We start from the raw sequence: 16,498 nt of genomic DNA on the forward strand, positions 1-16,498 counted from the left end.
CATATCTTTTTATACCTGCTCTTAGTTCACGTGGGCTCTGAGCCTTTCAGGCCGTCCTAATAAAGTGCAGGCCGGGGAGGAGGCAGATGGGGCCCATCTGGCTTCACACGATGATCTATAAAAGGGCGAAGAAAATCGTGGCTATTTACGCCCACGCTGCTGGACCAGCGCCCCCGTCGTCCACGTGCTCCAGCTCCTGGATGCAGAGAGACCCAGCTGCCGCCTCTCCCCTCCCTGGCGGCCGCAGACTCTTCTGCCCTCACGAACTCATCCTAGGCCCCTGCCCTCTTGATGTTTTGCAGAAGAAGGGCCCTGGCGATGGACGAGGGCAAATGTCTGAAGCACAGTCCCGGCCATGCAGCCTCCACATGTCGGTGTGGCCAGTGCCCACGGGACGTGTGGGTGCGTCTAGCACAAACCCTCTGTTAGCCAGAATTGTGGAAGCACGGGGGTGGATGGGGAGGGTTCAGGTGAATTAAAACAGCAGGAGATACTCTGATCCCTCAGATTGAGCAAGCAAAGTGAAAGTGAAAAAGTGTTAGTTGCTCAGTCGTGTCTGACTCTTTGTGACCCCATGGACTAGAGCCCACCAGGCTCCTCTGTCCATGGGATTCTTCAGGCAAGAATACTGGAGTGGGTTGCCATTTCCTTCTCCAGGGCATCTTCCCAACCCAGGAATTGAATCTGGGTCTTCTGTGTTGTGGGGAGAGTCTTTACAGTCTGAGCCACCAGGGAAGCCCAGATTGAGCAAGAAAAGGACTTCTATTTCATGATGGGTCTAAACACGTTTTTGAAGCCTGAATTGACTTTCCTGCTTCTGCTGGTCCGGCCTCCGAATATAAACCTTCCTGGGGCCTAACGACCAGGTGAGCTGCAGCCGTCACTGTGCGGGAGAGGGGGCTGGTCTGGATCCTTGGTGGAGGGTTAGCGTGGGTGTGCAGGTAGGTGTCTAAGCTCCTAACTCTCCAGGGAACAGGCTGTGGTCTGGGGTCTTCACCACTTGCCATGGGGTGGGCCCTCTCCCAGGGCTGGCCTCAGGCTGCATGGGACATTCCTGATTGTCACCTGGGGCTGAGTGTGCCACAGCTGGCTCAGGCACGGGGCACAAGACTGCGGTTGCCCTCCCAGGGGCCCCTTCAGCTTCACTTCTAAGAATTTCCACTCTGTGTTCACTCTGCTGTCTTCTGGCCCTTTCTGCCTCAAAGGCGAGTGCAGCTCAAACACGAATGGCTGAGCAGGTGCCACATGGGGCCTCCCCCTGCTGGGCTCTGAGTGGCTGGGACCTGCTGGCAGGGTTCCCAAGGTGTCACTGCCCATGTCCCAGGGGTGAGCGGGAAATGGGACAAACGAGTAGCCAATGGTAGAAATGTAGTTCATGACCAGTGGACAGGAGGGGTCTGCCCGGGACCTCTCACACCCCGTACAGAGGCCACCAGCTGGGAAAGGCCTGGAGTCTTACACAGGGAACCCGTTCAGATCCTAGCCGCCTTAACATACAGCTATTTTAACTTCAGCAAAGAGATAAATTGTATTTTGGGAGCCACCACGGGTGCACGTATTTTGGCATTAACTTGTCTTCATGTTCTAAAAAGGACCTCAATTCGGAGGCAAATTTTCCACATCTTACACGCTGGCATGACTGCCAAGGTGCCAAACGGTATTTTTCAAAGCTATCCGAGTATGAAATGAACAATGAATATGAAAAAGGGCTTTAAGCCTATTAGCTGTGATTAATTTCTGTCTCGGGTCTAGAGGGAGGGAAAGGAAGCTGTCAGCTCGTGGAGGCTGTGTTTGACTCGCTTCTGGTCAAGAGCACAGACAGGAGGAGCAACCCCATGTCGGGACCCACCCTTCGGCCTGGGGGACACTGGGCCGTCTCCCCCAGTGGATTCTGGGATTCTGTCTGCATCAGCTTCTACTTGGGTCCACTCATTTCTCAAGACTTTCCTCAGCTATCGCCCTGTCCAAGAAGGTTCTGGAAATATGAGCCCTAGCCCTGTACCTGATTCAGGGCCCTGCACATAGTTGGGGTTCAAATTATTGTTGCCGTTTAGTTGCTAAGTCATGTCCGACTCTTTGCAACCCCATGGACTCCTCTGTCCACGGGAGTCTCCAAGCAAGAACACTGGAGTGGGTTGCCATTTCCTTCTCCAGGGGATCTTCCTGACCCAGGAGGTTGAACCCAGGTCTTTTGGATTCTTTACCATCTGGGCCATCAGGGAAGCCCATCCAGAAGGAGCTCAGGCATTAATGGAAACCACCAGCTCCTGGCCAGTGAAGATCCCCATGCAGGGACAGGAAAAGCAGTGTCTTCAACAGCTGTCTGTGAGGTTCAACCTAAAAAGTCAGCACCAGCTGGCGCCTGCGTTCCAAACTCGTCCAAGAAGTGGGGCTGAGCCGCAGTGGGTGGATTTATTGTGGAAACAGTCTCCACGCTCCTGGCTGTGCCTCGGCATTCTCGGTGCCGAGACAGCTTTGGATGGAGATGAATGTGGCTTCCCCAGAGCAGAGGACAGATGTGGCTTCCAGGAAATGAGCAAAGATGGAGCCTGGAATTCCGGAGTTGTGAATCCGCCTGGGCTGGGGGCTTGGCAAAGGGCCTTGTTTCCTCCTCCGGCCAGGCATGCCCTCTCCTCCCGTGGGGACCCAGTAACTGCCCCGGGTCCATGCTTCTTTCCTCTTTGCTTTCCTGACTCCATCTCTCTACTTCAGAGTGCCCCAAGACAGAGGACAAAAGAACCAGAATCAGCTGGACAAACCAAAGGGCGCAACTGCTGGGGGAGAATGACTCGGAAACATACTCACCTTTCAAGATTCCCCAAAAAATGTCCCATTGAGGGGTAGAGGTCCAGCAACAGTCTCCTATGACAATTATCCACCATATCCCAACCTGTGATGGAGAGAGAGGCTGTGAGTCCGGGTGCTCTGTCCATTACAATGTCCCCAACGATGGAAATGAGCCATCATCTGCGCTAGAATGGCGGGCGTTACCCACAAGTGATGCCGAACCCCCGAATGGTGACTGGTCTGAGGAAGTACATTTTAAGTTTTTAATTAATCTAAGTAGCCACATGTGCTGGGGGCTCCTGTACTGGACAGCACAGCTCCAGGCTGAGTGTGTCTAAGGGCGGGTGAGAGAGTAAAACGAGCCAAGACAGCCCCGCGGTCCATCTGCCTCCTCTCTTCCTTGGCAGGACGAACTGGAGGGGGCTGTGGACATTCTACAGGGTCATGTGGTTGCTGAGGGATGGTGCAGGGTTTCAGGGAGGAGAGCCGGGTCAGCTACAGAAAATAAAGTTTCCTCGCGGCCCCCCTCGTTTGCAACTACGACTGTGAAGCTCAAGCCTCTGTCAAGTTTACAATCTGATGGTGACCTTGGGGGCTTCCCTGGTGGCTCAGATGGTAAAGAATCTGCCTGCAATGCAAGAGGCCCGGGTTGGATCCCTGGGTCAGGAAGAGCCTCTACAGAATGAAATGGCAACCCACTCCAGTATTCTTGCCTAGAGAATCCCATGGACAGAGGAGCCTGGTGGGCTACAGTCTGCGGGGTCACAAAAGAGTCAGACACGACCAAGCGACTAAACAACAACTCCTAGTAGATGTGTCGGGGTGCCTCGCTGTGATTTTTTAAAACTTACTTAAAAATGATTACAGATGCACAGGAAGCTGCATGAGAACTGTAACACACCTTCACCGAGTCTTCCCCAGCGGTCCTCGCTCACGTAACTACCGTATGGGAGCAAAACCAGGCAACCGACATTGCTGAAACGTGTGGCCAGGTCTCTATCACACTCAGGATTTGGGTGACCAGCAGCGCAACGCCAGCACGGACGCTTCGGTGCCCTCCTGCTGCCTCTTGTAGTGACAACACCTCCCCATCCCACCCTCCTGGCTCCTGGCAGCCATGAATCTTCTATCTCGATGTTCGTGTCACTTCAAGAACGTTATGTAAGTGGAATCATACAGTTTGTGGCTTAAAAATTTTTTTCTGATGTGGACCACTTTTTAAAGTCTTTACTGAATTTGTTTTTAAAATAGTATTGCTTCTGTTTTATGTGTTGGTTTTTGGGCCATGAGGCATGTGGGATCTTAGTTGTCTGACCTGGGATCGAACCCGCACCCCCTGCATTGGAAGGCAAAGTATTAACCATTGGACACCAGGGAAGTCCCCAGTATGTGGCTTTTTCAGATCATTTTAATTTATTTATTTTCACTCAACATAAAACCCTTGAGCCCCATCCGTGCTCTTCACACCAGCTGTTCAGCCTTCTTATTGTTGAGCTGTATTCCACTGTATGGATGCACCAGAGCTGACTTAAACAGTCACTTACTATGGGATAATTTGGTTGTTTCAGGGTTTTTTTTTCTTATTTTGGCTATCACAAATAAAGGTGCCGTGAGCAATCACGTACAGGTGTTTGTGATGACGTAAGTTTTCATTTCTCTGGGATAAATGCCCAACAGAGCACTTGCTGGGTCATGTGTCAAAGGTCTTTTTTTAAAGTGTTTTTAAGAAACGGCCCTGCTGAAACATTGATATTCTCACCAGCAGTTGAGGAGAGATCCAGGTTTTCTACATACTCACCAGCATTTGGTATTGTCAGTATTTTTATTTTAGCTGTTTTGATAGGTGTGTATTGATGGCTCATCATAGCATTTCCCTAAAGCTAGTGATGTTGAACATCTTTGGTGAACTGTTTCTTTATGCATTAACCCATTATTCTACTTGGATTTTTTTTCTCAATTTTTATGAATATTTTACTGTTGATTTTGAAAGCTCTTTATATATCCTAGTCCTTGGCCAGATATGTGATTTTCAAATGTTTTCTAGTAGTATGTGGCGTGTCTATAGTATGCGGCGTGTCTGTAGTATGTATGTGGCGTGCCTGTAGTATGTGGCGTGTCTGTAGCGTGTGGCTTGTATGTATGTAACGCGTCTGTCGTATGTAGCATGTCTGTCATATGTGGTGTGTCTGTAGTATGTATGTGGAGAGTCTGTCGTGTGTATGTGGCGTGTCTGTCATATGTGGTGTGTCTGTAGTATGTATGTGGCGTGTCTGTCGTGTGTATGTGGCGTGCCTGTCGTATGTGGCGTGTCTGTAGTGTGTGGCTTGGCTGTAGTATGTAGCGTGTCTGTCGTATGTAGCATGTCTGTAGTATGCATGTGGCGTGTCTGTCATATGTGGCATGCCTGTTGTATGTGGAGTGTCTGTAGTATGTGGCTTGGCTGTAGTATGTATGTGGCATGTCTGTAGTGTGTGGTGTGTCATATGTAGCATGTCTGTCGTATGTATGTGGCATGCCTGTCATATGTGGCGTGTCTGTAGTATGTGGCGTGTCTGTCGTATGTATGTGGCTTGTCTGTAGTATGTGGCTTGGCTGTAGTATATATGTAGCGTGTCTGTCGTATGTATGGCATGTCTGTCATATGTATGTGGCATGTCTGTCATATGTGGCGTGTCTGTAGTATGTGGCTTGGCTGTAGTATGTGGCGTGTCTGTAGTATATAGTGTGTCTGTCGTGTGTGGTGTGTCTGTAGTATGTATGTGGCGTGCCTGTAGTATGTATGTGGCGTGTCTGTCGTATGTATGTGGCGTGTCTGTCGTATGTATGTGGCGTGTCTGTAGCGTGCGGCTTGTATGTAGTATGTAGTGTGTCTGTCGTATGTAGCATGTCTGTAATACGTGGCGTGTCTGTAGTATGTATGTGGCGTGTCTGTCGTGTGTATGTGGCGTGTCTGTCATATGTGGCGTGCCTGTCGTATGTGGCGTGTCTGTAGTGTGTGGCTTGGCTGTAGTATGTAGCGTGTCTGTCGTATGTAGCATGTCTGTAGTATGTATGTGGCATGTCTGTAGTGTGTGGTGTGTCTGTTGTATGTAGCGTCTGTCGTATGTAGCATGTCTGTAGTATGCATGTGGCATGCCTGTCATATGTGGCGTGTCTGTAGTATGTGGCTTGGCTGTAGTATGTGGTGTGTCTGTAGTATGTGGCGTGTCTGTCGTATGTATGTGGCTTGGCTGTAGTATGTGGCGTGTCTGTCATATGTGGTGTGCCTGTAGTATGTGGCGTGTCTGTAGTATGTAGTGTGTCTGTCGTATGTGGTGTGTCTGTAGTATGTGGCTTGGCTTTTCATCCTCTTTCACGTGGTCTTTCACAAGGCACATCTTTTTAATTTTGATGAAGTCCAGTTTATCGATTTTTTTCTTTTTGTGCTTTTGATGTCAAGTCTAATTCTTTACCCAGACATGGACCCCTAAGATGTCTTATGTTTTTTCTCTAAAAGTTGTATAATTTTATGTTTTACACTTAAATCTAGAATCCATTTTGAGTTCACGTTGATATGGGCTCTATAACCACTAGGAAGGAGGAGACACAGGTGAAGCTAACTTTGGCATATTGCTCCAGCTTTGGTCTGACTGCTTCAGAATTATTTCTGAAAAAGAGTTGCCTTTCTCCATTGAATTGCTTTTACACTTTTGTCAAAAATCAGTTGGCCTGGGACTTCTCTGGTGGGCCAATGGTTAAGACGTTGCCTTCCAATGGAGAGAGTGTGGGTTTGATCTCTAGTTGGGAACTAAGATCCCACATATCTTGTCATCAAAAAATCCCCCAAAACATAAAAACAAAAACCAAGGCAAAACAAACAAAAAAAATCCCAGGAGCAATATTGTGACAAATTCAATAAACTTCAAAAATGACCCATATCAAAAAAATTCTTTAAAACAACCAGTTGGCCATACTAATATGCAGCTATTCAGTGCCATGATCTGTATTTGGTGCCATGATCTGTATCTAACCTCTGTCAATAGCACACTATTTTTTGTTTTTAAATTTATTTATTTATTTGGCTGCATCAGGTCTTAAGTTACGGCACTCAGGATCTTTCACTGTAATCAGGGTGTGGACTCTGTGGTTGGGGTGTGGACCCTGTAGGTGGGGTGTGGACTCTGTAGCTGGGATGTGGACTCTGTAGGTGGGGTGTGGACTCTGTGGGTGGGGTGTGGACTCTGTGGTCAGGGTGTGGACTCTGTAGGTGGGGTGTGGATTCTGTGGTCCAGGTGTGGACTCTGTGGGGGGGTGTGGACTCTTTGGTTGGGGTGTGGACTCTGTAGGTGGGGTGTCGACTCTGTGGTCCAGGTGTGGACTCTGTGGTCAGGGTGTGGACTCTGTGGGTGGGGTGTGGACTCTGTAGGTGGGGTGTGGACTCTTTGGTTGGGGTGTGGAATCTGTAGGTGGGGTGTGGACTCTGTAGGTGGGGTGTGGACTCTGTAGTATGGACTCTGTGGTCGGGGTGTGGACTCTGTGGTCGGGGTGTGGACTCTAGGTGGGATGTGGACTCTGTAGGTGGGGTGTGGACTCTGTGGGTGGGGTGTGGACTCTGTGGTCAGGGTGTGGACTCTGTAGGTGGGGTGTGGACTCTTTGGTTGGGGTGTGGAATCTGTAGGTGGGGTGTGGACTCTGTAGGTGGGGTGTGGACTCTGTAGTATGGACTCTGTGGTCGGGGTGTGGACTCTGTGGTCGGGGTGTGGACTCTAGGTGGGATGTGGACTCTGTAGGTGGGGTGTGGACTCTGTGGGTGGGGTGTGGACTCTGTGGTCAGGGTGTGGACTCTGTAGGTGGGGTGTGGATTCTGTGGTCCAGGTGTGGACTCTGTGGGGGGGTGTGGACTCTGTGGGTGGGGTGTGGACTCTGTGGTCGGGGTGTGGACTCTGTGGTCGGGGTGTGGACTCTGTAGGTGGGGTGTGGACTCTGTGGGGGGTGTGGACTCTGTGGGTGGGGTGTGGACTCTGTGGGTGGGGTGTGGACTCTGTAGGTGGGGTGTGGACTCTGTAGGTGGGGTGTGGACTCTGTGGGTGGGGTGTGGACTCTGTAGGTGGGGTGTGGACTCTCTAGGTGGGGTGAGGACTCTGTAGTCACAGTGTGGATTCTGTGGTCGGGGTGTGGACTCTGTAGGTGGGGTGTGGACACTGTAGGTGGGGTGTGGAGCCTGTGGTCAGGGTGTGGACCCTGTGGTCGGGGTGTGGACCCTGTAGGTGGGGTGTGGACCCTGTAGGTGGGGTGTGGACTCTGTGGGTGGGGTGTGGACTCTGTAGGTGGGGTGTGGACTCTCTAGGTGGGGTGAGGACTCTGTAGTCACAGTGTGGATTCTGTGGTCGGGGTTTGGACTCTGTGGTTGGTGTGTGGACTCTGTAGGTGGGGTGTGGACTCTGTGGGTGGGGTGTGTGGTTGGGGTGTGTGGGCTTCATGGCTTTGTGGCACATGGGATCCTAGTTCCCTGACCAGGGCTGGAGCCCACATCTCCTGCACTTCAAGGCGGATCTCAACCCCTGGACCACCAGGGATGTCCTTCTGCTTCCCTTCCTGTTTATCATTGCAAGCAGCCTCCACAGCTTACTTTTAATTATGCCTGCTGTTTATTCCTGGCTCCTCTTACTTAAAAGTCAATCCCGTGGGTGGACCATTGTAAAGAACTCGACACTGATGTCTTGAATGAATTAATGATTACTGAGAAATACTTAGCTTTCCTTTTGTTAGTGTTTTAAGAGTCGAGTACAATAATAATATTCGTAACTACCATTTTGTGAATATTACTTGTGTTTTACAGATGGGAGAACCAACTCCAAGTCATGAAGCCAATAACTACAGGGCTGAGGTGTGAATCCAGACACTGTTTTTTGCAGGCTCCATGGCAGTGTCCCCAGTGTGGGGCTGTTATTTCACACCAATGTCACCTTAGTGGGAAGCAAAGGGCCTATATGGCTGAAGAAGTTAGGGAAAAGAGGTAACTTTTGGTTGCAATTTTGAAGTATTGAAAGAATCCTATGAAAGCTCCTGTGTGGACCTCTGAACAGGCTGGAGAGGTGAGAGAATATGACTCTGGAAAACAGAGCTTAATATGCAGGTGTGTTTTGATTTAGAGAAATGTAAACAAATGCTTTTGAACTGTGGTGCTGGAAAATATTCTTGAGAGTCCTTTGGACTGCAAGGAGATCAAGCCAGTCAATCCTAAAGGGAATCAGTCCTGAAAATTCATTGGAAGGACTGATGCTGAAGCTGAATCTCCAATCCTTTGGTCACCTGATGCGAAGAGCTGACTCATTATAAGAGACCCTGATGCTGGGAAAGATTGAGGGAAGACGAGAAGAGGGTGACAGAGGATGAGATGGTTGGATGGCGTCACCAACTCGATGGACATGAGTTTGAGCAAATTCCAGGAGAGAGTGAAGGACAGGGAAGCCTGGTGTGCTGCAGTCCATGGGGTCTCAAAGAGTCAGACACGACTGAGCGACTAACAGCAACAAACAGATAACCCCCACAGTCCCAGTCTACATTATAATTAGCTGGTATAAGCCTGAGGTTCAGACAGCAGCTGATGTGGGATTTTAGCTCCAGGAGAACTGTAAGCTGGGAAGACGGCCATGCAAAGCCTGTGCCTCTGGGGGACGCAGACGACCCCAGAAGCCTTTGGATCCCGCTCAGTCTGCCATGACTTCATCCTCTATCAGCCGCCTCCTGCTCTTTCCTGAGGCCTGGCGTGTGAACAGTCTCTTCCCGTCGGCTGGATGGAAGCAGCACATCAAAGAGCACAGACGAGCTGGCTGGTGGTGGATCTGGCAGAGGCAGCCCCTCTCTGGGAGCAGACACGGGCATCGGAGTCGTGCGGACCACGACCTCATCTACGCGTGGGCTCTCCCCACCCGCCATCCATCTCCCTGCTTTCCAATCATCTCTGCTAATAGCCACCAGGACTTGGTGTAGCCTCATTGAGATTCCAGTGCGTTTCCAGCATTAGTACAAGCTAGATTCTGATTCATTTGAAGGCAACAGAAAATTCAAACATGAAATTTAGTGGTGATTGTCCTTGACGTGATGAAAGACGATCAGAATTAAAGGCTACTCAGGAAGCCAGGACCAGGAGGACATAACGGGGCAAAGGACTCTGTAGGGGGTTTAGCCACTTAAGTTTTCAAATCTTGAGTTAGATAAGTATATATTTCTGAAACTTCAAAAATGGGTTGAAAAAATACATGATGCTTGTTAATACAGAGAGGATTCTGAATGACAGCTGGGACTCACACAAGCACTGTTTCTTTGCCAAAAGACCATAAGTTGTCCTGAAATGGAGCACTGCCCGCCAGTGCAATTTCAGTGTGAACTGGCTGAAGCCACTGCCCTGAGTTCTTTTTGGAACGGGGCTGTTTTTCTTCAAAGCCTACGTGCGGGCACCGTGTGGCCTGTCCCCTGCTCTTGTCCTCCCATGGACACCAGGTTGGCCTCCATTTCCTGCTCAAGGTCCCCTGAGATGGTGGCAGTGGTGACCCCAGGAATAAACCAACACCAACATTATCACCGGAGTCTGCAAACTGTCTTCCCGCCCTTTTCTCCCTTAAGCCTCACAATAACTGAGTTATATTAGAAGGAAAAAAGAGCAGAGAGGGCTAGTGTTTCCCCCAAGACCACACAGCTAGGAAGTGGCCCATGGTCTTCAATGCTTGCTGATGCTCACTGCCCTGGGTGCTGGGAGAAGGCAGGAGCTGGGGGTGGGGGCGGGGTGGGGGGTGCCCAGTCGGCTCGGAGCTGCAGCCCCAAGCCTTTAACAGGAGAGGATCATAGATGCTCCTGGTGAGAAGCACAAAGGCCGCCAGGGTGAGTCTCCCTCCCCTGGCTCCTCTCCTTTGTCCCCTCTCTAGAGCGAACTGTTCCCAAGTCCCAGGCATCTTTCCAGAGAGTCTCTCTACCTTTTGCACAGGTGTGTGTGTGCACGTGTGCCAGTGGACACACACATGCAGGAGCACACTTGTCTTGTGGAACAAGAACAGTGTAACTTGGGAGATTGCTTTGTACCCCTGTATGTGAGTCTGCCTCACTGAAACAGCTGCACTGTGTGGGTGTAGAAGGATTCATTTCCCACTGGGGTGACGTCTGGGCGGGGGGTGACCGGGGCGGGGAAGGCCTCATCTCTGGGCTTAATGGTGGGCGGGCCCACACTGGGAGTGGGGGTGGGTGCCACTGAGGTAGATGGTGAGGGGGGTGCTCCCGAGATGCAGATGAGCCCCCCCTCACTGGGGGTCCCTGGGAGGCTGTGTGGCCCCCTCTCTCCAACAGAGATGCCCCCAGAGGTCTTGCTGAGCCTCTGGTTTCTGTCACCCGTCATCTCTGGAGCTGCAAACCCCCAATCTTTCAGCCTTCAACAATCTCAAAAAAACATTCCCAAAGACTGAGAGGGCGTAGGACTGTCCCTGCAGACTCCAGGACTCCACCAGATTTCTTCTGGGCTCCCTTCGGGGGTTCCATGGTGCTGTCTGGACCTCTCAAGTCAGTAGGTCAATTATGCCAGTGGCTGGTTGGAGAATTCCACAGAAATGTGTTCAAGATGCCTTAGAAATATGAATTTTTTATTAAATGATTTGAGTCTGGATCAGATTCAACCCCATAATGTCGTGGTTTGCTTAATGACTGCAGAATATTGTCTTATCTGAGGAGAAGCGGGACATTTTAAGACCGCAGAGTCCAGAATTAACAGCTTGGAATTCTCGCCCATGCTGGCTGTTAATTGACTCTAGCTATTAAAGGGAAAGAGACTTTGGCAAACCCTAAGGCACTTGTACAAGCAAAGCCGGGGACGTGTTCAAATCATTTTAAAACAGGCGTCTGGCGAACGGATCATGTTCGGAAAACGGGCTGGTTGATCAGAAGGTCTGTGCTTCTGAATGAAGGGTCTGAAAATGGTTCCACTTCACGGCAAAGCCAGGCCTCTAACACCATCTGTGAGCGTCACAGCAATCGGCAACAAGCACGCGGAACTTCAGCTTCCTCGGGACGTCCGCAGAGGCCTCGTCACCACCTCAGAACTGCCTTTTCTTGGTGCTGCGGGGCTCCTGTGCCCTGGGCCCTCTGCCCAGAGGACGGTGGTCCAGGAGGCACACTGCTGGGCTGAGATGATCACTGCCTCCAGGTCGGGGGAGGAGGGTGAGGTGTGGGGAGGAGGGGGCACGTGTACGCAGGGGGCCAACTGGTCCCTGTTACCATTTATCTGCTGCTGCTGCTACGTCGGTTGTCGTGCCCAACTCTGTGCGACCCCATAGATGGCAGCCCACCAGGCTCCTCTGTCCCTGGGATTCTCCAGGCAAGAACACTGGAGTGGGTTGCCATTTCCTTCTCCAATGCATGAAAGTGAAAAGTAAAAGTGAAGTTGCTCAGTCGTGTCTGACTCTTCGAGACCCCACGGACTGCAGCCCACCAGGTTCCTCCGCCCATGGGATTTTTCAGGCAAGAGTAGTGGAGTGGGTTGCCATGCCTTCTCCTCCATTTATCTGAGCCACCCCCAAATGCTCTGGGTGGGTGGGCACAGCGATGCCAACTTAGGACACTCCTGGCTGGGCCATTTAAAAATAGCTCATGAAAACTAAAGTGTGGCCACGTTGTTGTTCAGTCGCTCAGTCACGTCCAACTCTTTGCAGCTCCATGGACTGCAGCACGCCATGGATCACAGCCTCGTCCAACTCGGTGAAATTGTGAGCCATGCCCTGTAGGGCCACCCAAGACGCATGGGTCATGTGGAGAGTTCTGACAAAACGTTGCCCACTGGAAAAGGGAATGGCAAACCACTTTAGCATTCTTGCCTTGAGAATCCCACGAACAGCATGAAGAGTTCCCATATGATCCAGAAATCCTACTTCTGGTCATACATCCAGACAAAACTCTAATTCAAAAAGATGCGTGTTCACAGCAGCACAATTCACAACAGCCAAGACATGGGAGCAACCTCCGTGCCCACTGACCGAGGAATGGGTACGGAAGACGTGGGGTATGATACAGTGGACACTGCTCAGCCTCGAAGAGAGTGAAATGAGGCCATGTGCAGCAACGTGGGTCAACTAGAGAGGATCATACCACGTGAGGTAAGTCAGAAAGAGAAAGACAAACGCCATACGGTACCACCATGTGGAATCTAAACGATGACACAAGCGTACCTACCTATGGGCCTGTGATAAAGAATCTGCCTGCCAATGCAGGAGACACAGGAGACATGGGTTGGGAAGATCCCCTGGAAAAGGAAATGGCAACCGTCTCCAGTACTCTTGACTGGAGTCTCCCACGGATGGTTACAGTCCAGGGGTCACAGAGAGTAGGACGTGACTGAGCACGCACACAGTAACAGCGTAAGGGTACCAACGGCCAGGCTGTGCAGGTGAACTCCTGCCCTTTCTCCTCAACGAAGGAGGCGGGCACGTGGGAGGGTGAGACCGGGGTTTCAGGTGCCTTTCTGTGTGGGCGAGGCCACCAGGCCGGCCCTGAGCTGCAGGCAGCGACCCTGCCTCCCGAGGCTGGCTGTCCCTGATGGGGCTGGGGCGGGTGTGGGAGGGGGACACTGGGGGAGGCCGACGTCCTCGGGAAGGCGGGCGTTCAGAGGTTCCACCCGCTCTGGGCCCTGCCACTGCCTCGTGTCCGCCTGGGGCAAATGGCTTCACCCTGGGCGTGTTTCTCCATGCCCGTGGGGACCCCGTGGAGCCCCCCTGCAGGGCCTGGTGGAGCCTGTGACGGGCAAACGTGGGGAGTGTGCGAGGACACGCGGGGCGGCCGGCGCCCTCCACACGGCAGCTGGGGCGTCCCCGACACGGAATGTGGGCTGACCTTAACTCTGCATCTATGGGGGGCAGGGCAGAAGTAGGTGGACAAGGTGTGAAGAGACAAAGGAGGCGCTCACCCCTGGCTGTCAGCACTGCTTGCTCCGTTGGTGGCTGCTTCTGGAGTGACACCAGAACTGCGGTCCGCTTCTCCTTCCTGCCCCCGGCCCGGTCCTCCCAGCACACATCTTCCTTGGGCAGCATCAGCCCAGAAAACTGGATACCTGGGCCCGACTCCCAGAGAGTCTGTGCCCCCGGGCCTGGCAGGGGCGCGGGCACTGGGAGTTTTGAGTGCCGTGTGGAGAACCGCCCTCTGCGGCCGGCAGGCCCTGAGGACGAGGGGAAGGCTGAGCCCTCCCGGCGGACCCGGGAACACACAGCAGCTGGAGCGGGCGGGAAGGCGCTCAGGCTGCCTGAGCCGGCGGGACCCTCACAGAGGGGACGGAGTGAGTGCCTCCCCCGCGTCCGGTCTGTGGCTGGCTGGGAGCAGTCTCCCTTTCAGCACCTGTGGAGCCTTCAGAGGGCATGCCGGGGGCAGGTGAGGGTGGCCACTGTCCACTCCAGGGGGTGCGGGCCCCACGCTGCCTGCCTCAGGCCCTGGCGACCCGCCAGGCTGCTCCCGGGCGTGCCTCTCCCTGGGAGAGCTCCAGCTGAGCCCCTCCGACCTCACCTGCCCCCAGCGTCCACACCTGCCTTTCCGGGAGGGGCAGGGCCGCGTGGCCTCCACACGGCGTGGGGCTGGCCTTTCAGCATTCCTTCAGCCCGAGAACCCCTGAGTCGTTGCGTGCACACTCACTGAAGAAAAGCACAGGCACACAAGGAACAAAATGATGCTTTTATTAAAAATCGAACCCATAGCACCTCTCTTCCTACAAGTGTTTTTGTTTTTAAAGGAGATCTAGTTTTCTGCACAATTTCAGAAAATGCGGCCAGGAAAAGTTCAGGACTGACCCAAGCCCCCAATAAACCAGCAGGTGAGGCTGACAGGGAACGAGGCGTGGCCGCCGACCAGTCCCAGGGTTCCCTCCTGATCCCACCTCTCTGACGGTCCACACGGCAGATGCTGAGCCAGAGAGTGGCGTCTGGATATGCGGACTGACGACTCGCTGGGAGAAGCCACCCTAATCCTAACTACGCTGTGTGCCAGGAATTTGTAAAAACCGAAAACCATGCCATGAACCATTAGAACCATCACGCAAACATGCTGCGGTCCGGTCGCCGTCAAGGGCAAGGGCAGCATCAACAGGGCTTCGCGGAGTGCGTGCCGCCCCCCATGGTCTCCCCCAACGCTGCCCCACGGCTCGTTTTCCTCCATGACGGCGTGTACCAAGGGCTCCTTAAAATCATGGCTGGGGATGGGAGGGCCTCTCTTTGGGCTGATTTATTCAGAGGGAGGAGGTGCAGGAGATCCAGGAGACGTGCTCCACGGCCGCCAGGTGTGGGGACTGTCCACGGCCCCGCCCTGCCGCTCACCGGCCTGGAAACCTGGGAGCCCCGGCGGGGGGAGGGGGAAGCCTGGGCACACCCATCTCTGCTGCTCAGGCAGAGAGTGCGGCCCTGCGGCCGTGGTCCTCACGGGAAGGGCAGCTCGCCTGTCCATCGCCGGGCCCTGGATGGGGTCCCCGCGAGGCCGAGCGCTGCACATCTGCAGGGCATTGCTGCGGGAGCAGGCAGGAGAGGACAAGCCTCCTGCCTCCGTTAGAGAAATGGTGCCTGTCCTGGGTTCAGAACCAGGATTACAATCCAATATCCATTTCCCTATCATGTGATTTTGTTTTTTTTCCCTCCCTCAAGAGGAGAGGTTAGGAACCCACGCTTCTCAATGTCACACGGTCTGGAAGCTGAAATCTAACCAGAAACACCCAGTTCTCCCTTGGGTCCAGCAGCTCTCACGCCCCAGAGCCCTGGGACCACGGGGCCAGGCACCAGTGCCAGTGCCATGGCAGCCGCGAGCCGCAGCCTCAGGCCCACAGTTCCGTCCCGAACACTGGGCTCCAAGCAGAGAGAACAGGAAGTGTAAGGAGCCTGGGGAAAAGGTGCTGCTGTCACAAAACCCCAGAGCGGGACACACACCTCAAACCAAACTGTCCTTGTGCCAGGACATTCCGGCACGCTCCCGTCAGCTAGGCAAGGCTCCCTATGGCTTAGAGGGCAGAGCGCGAAGGCAGAGTGTGTCCACGTTCTCTGTCCACTGCTTGTCTCCCAAGAAATTCGAGGTGCAGCCCCGCGGCTTCCTGTCCACTCCCCATCTGGGGCCCGAGAGGACAGAGGCCGGCCTGTCCAGGGAGATGGGGGGCTAGTCTTTGCAGGGGGAGGCTTTGGGCGGAGCATCCAGGATTTTTGGTTTAGAACGTTTCCCCTCCACTCAGAGAAGGAAGGAGAGAAAGGAGAGATGGAGGGAGGGGGAGGGGGGCCAGGGGGAGGGGGATGGGTGGAGGAAGGGGGGCGGCAAGAAAGGAGCTTTTCCACACCTCCTACCTCTACTTTTGGAGAAACCGAAAAGGGTTTTTTATCCAACACAAAACTCTAAAACAGAAAAGGTGTTTTTTTTTTTTCCTCACACAACACAAACTTTTCTTGGTCTCCTGGGGTCACACTCTGCAACTCCGAAAGCAGAGGGTCAAGATGGCCCTCTGCCCTGAGGAGGCGGGAAGAGGGAAGGAGAGACCCCACAGACCACGTGATACAGCCTGGCCCTGAGACAGGATCCTTACTGGCATTGGCCAGGCGCTGGCTCGGGGACAGGCCGGCCCCCCAGGAGGACGGACCGGCCCTGCTCCCCTGTGCTGGGGGGTGTGGACAGGCCCCTGCTGACCAGGCTGGTCACGGGGCCTTCCCACAGGCCCTGCGGGCACACCCTGGAAAATTCT

Source organism: Bos javanicus, chromosome 25 (assembly GCF_032452875.1).
Source record: "Bos javanicus breed banteng chromosome 25, ARS-OSU_banteng_1.0, whole genome shotgun sequence".
Taxonomy (NCBI): domain Eukaryota; kingdom Metazoa; phylum Chordata; class Mammalia; order Artiodactyla; family Bovidae; genus Bos; species Bos javanicus.